Consider the following 3,621-nt stretch of genomic DNA (forward strand, 5'->3'; position numbering starts at 1 on the left):
CCTTTGTGTGTGGTTTTCATTTGAGTAATAAACATTTATACTATACTTATTTAAAATACCATTAGTGGATCCTCTAATCTTGATATTTGTTGTTATCATTGTTTAATCCTTACATTGATTTTCCATCTCAAAGTTCTCATCAACTTCTTCTTCTTCTATTATTATTATTATTATTATTACTATTCTTATTATTGTTGATGTTGTTGTTGTATTACTGCTATTTATAATTTATATAATTAACCTCCTTTTGGTTCGATCTCGGTTTTGTTGAGTTATTTATTTCTTTAACACTTCTGCATTTGAAAGAAGATATCAATCTTTTAGTCATGTCAGCTACTGTTGGTTGGAGAAAGAACTAGCAAAAACAGTTTATGAGTGGCTGGTCGACTAAGTTGCACTGTCGGTTTGGTAGGGGGGGAGAAGGTGACAACAATAACAGATTTCATTGGGAGAGGGAAGAAGAGTTTTGATTGCAGAAGACTCTGATACCAAGTTAATAATAATTGGAAGGCTTAACCTATTGATTAGCCAACCTCTTCTATATATATGTTTAGGGTACTATACAATAATAATGATGTAGGTTACAACATAAGAGTATGCCTATAATATTTTCTATATAGTATGCCTATAATATTTCTTATATAGTTGTCGCACCTTTGTGGCGGAGCGCTGCGTCGTGACGACCATCGATTAATTTTAGGGTCTCTTAGTTTTATTTTTGTGTAAAAGGGAGTCGCCACCTAATATTATGGTCACTAGGAAATCTAACTGGTCTTTTAGAGATTCTACGGCAAGGGACTGGTTGCGTAAAGGGAAGGTGTTAGCACCCTTAGTATGCCCTACCTAAGGTAAGCTGCTTGGTGTTTGGTTTGTCTTATAATTGCTATGGTGTTGGTGTTTTCTAATGCCATCAATTTTTCTCGGTTTGATTCTAACTAAATTTATTAATAAAGAAATCCAAGGAGATTCCATGTGCTTTACAAGCTTATTTTTTCTTTGGTATTTCAAGAGTTTATGACTCGTAAATTGCAAGGAGGAGGGACCTAGGGTGCTTTAAAAAAACCTATTTTTTTTATCTTAGTGTTTTATACTCTCACGGCTCGTAAACCGTGGAGTAAAAAAATTGAAATGTCCTCGATTATAATCAAGGCTTCTTTCAAGTATGTGTGCGGATTTATTATTCCTAGAAAATTATTTTGGATATTTATCACTCCGGGTTTCTTTATCCAAATATTAATAGTGAATAATAACAAATTATTCCCAATAATATTTTGGATTTCATCCTTTAAGGATTTCTTTATCCAAACATTAGCGGTGAATAATAGATGAACTCCCCCCAAAATAAAATTTTTATATCTTTTGGAATATTGACCAATACCCTTTAGAGTTTTACAAACATGTTGTAAAATCCAGAAATGCAAGAAAATAGTTTTTGTGTTTAAGAAATCCATGTGAAAACACATTTTCAAAACTTCAAATATTTTTTTTTTAGAGGAATTTCAAAAAGATGTTAGGGTATTGGCCGTATGCAACACACAAGAAAACAAATTTTGATATATATGTATATTGGTCGCAGTTGCGTCGAAAACCGGGTATTCTAAATACAAGATTGGTATATATTTTTTTTACAAAATAAAAATTCAGACTTTAAAATAAATATTCCAAAAAATAAATCTCTTTCTCTTTCTTTTATTTTATTAAAAAAAAAAGAATTAGGTCCGGCCGGGTCACTTGCCTCAGCAGGGGACCCGACAAGACACAAATTTAGACAAGCTGTTCAAGTGAATTATAATTCACTTCAACAGTAACCATAAAAGATTGCACACTAACATATAATTAAAATGCAAAGTAAAGAGAACGCATGGACTTACCTGGCGCTGAAACAGGCAAAGGAGATGGCACTGTAGTTGCTGCACCCTGTTGCTGGCTACTGGTTCTGGCAAAAAAAAAAACAATGGCCACGCTGATTTTGGCCTCTTTTCCTTGCTTCTTCCTATTTTCTTCTCTTCTCTTTCCTTCTTCTCTGTTCTGCTTTCTTTTTCCTTTTTTCTGTTTTCACAATAACGAACTGAAACTTATGTTCACTGCGTTTTATCTGCATGTCTTTGGCTGTTTTTTTTCCTGCTCTTTTCTCTCCATTTTTCTCTTCTGTTTATGCTCTTTCTTTCTACGTTTTTCCACCTTTTTTCTGCTCTCCCTCTGCCGCTTTTCTGCTCTCTTTGTTTCCTCCCCGCCCTAGGTCATTAGAGGGGCTTATATATAGTCTAACATATCTCTATTTAGGAAGGATTCAATTCATTAATCCTAGGACGCAAATCCCTACTGATTTGCAGAAAAAAAAATGCAAAAGGAAACTGCAATATTCTGATTTTGTGGTGGTGCTTTACATCTGATTTCTTTCCAGTTTTGGAGGATGGTGTGGCTCTTTTCTTTCCTTCTATAGGGCCAGCTGCTCCCTTTGAAATGAGGCAACAAAAACATGGTCTTCAGCTCCAACAATCAGATGTGATGAGAAAGGAAAACAGTAGAGAAAAAGGAAAAGAAATCAGATGAAGGGTGCATCTGCAAAGTCTTATTTTTCTTATTCGGTGTGGTAAAAATCCTTTCATTTATGATGATCCAGCCCTCCTTTCCAGCTTTCAATATCCTTCTTCAATTCAATTCCTCATTTTAACACGTTTTGATTCAGTTCTTGGTCTAGAAAAAATCCTTCAAATTAGTCCTGCAAACTTGGGCTATATCCTTCCCGCGGCAAAATTTTCTGTCTTCACGTTAGATATTCAAATAGAAATATCTTGAGCTTCTGATATCGAAATCAAGTGATTCAAAACCCAAAATCATCTAAACATCTAGGACTAAAACTTTGATGAAGAAATCGAAGTGAGATAAAAAAATTTTACAGAACAAAATCTAGCAGTGATTTGGTTGGTCGAAAGGGATCTCCGGGTCTAACTCAAAAACTGATGAATGCTGAGAATACTGATATGACTGAGAGTATGAACTAAGAACAAAAATCATAAAAACTAGGCCAAAAATAGAGTTTTTTTAGCGCAGACTCGGGTCAATATCCTTCTCGCGGCAGAATTCTTTGCCTTCACGTTAGATATTCAAACGGGAACATCTTGAGCCTTTGATATCAAAATCAAGTGATTCAAAAGCTAAAATTCATCTACGCATGTAGGACTACAACTTTGATGAAGGAATTGAAGTGAGATAAAATCTTTTTACAGAATAGAATCTAGTAGTGATTTGGTTGGTCAAAAAGGATCTCCGGGTCTAACTCAAAAACTGACGAAGGCCGGGAATCCTGATATGACTGAGAGTATGAACTAAAAACAAAAATCACAAAAACTAGGTCAAAAATAGAATTTTTTTAGTGCAGACTCGGGTCAATATCCTTTTCGCGACAAAATTCTCTACCTTCACGTTAGATATTCAAACGGGAACATTTTGAGCCTCTGATATCGAAATCAAGCGATTCAAAAGCTAAAATTTATCTACGCATGTAGGACTACAACTTTGATGAAGGAATCGAAGTGAGATAAAATCTTTTTAGAGAATAGAATCTAGCAGTGATTTGGTTGGTCAAAAAGGATCTCCGGGTCTAACTCAAAAACTGAC

The sequence above is a fragment of the Populus euphratica genome, unplaced genomic scaffold (genome assembly GCF_000495115.2).
Source record: "Populus euphratica unplaced genomic scaffold, PopEup_1.0 scaffold237.1, whole genome shotgun sequence".
NCBI classification, from domain to species: Eukaryota; Viridiplantae; Streptophyta; class Magnoliopsida; order Malpighiales; family Salicaceae; genus Populus; species Populus euphratica.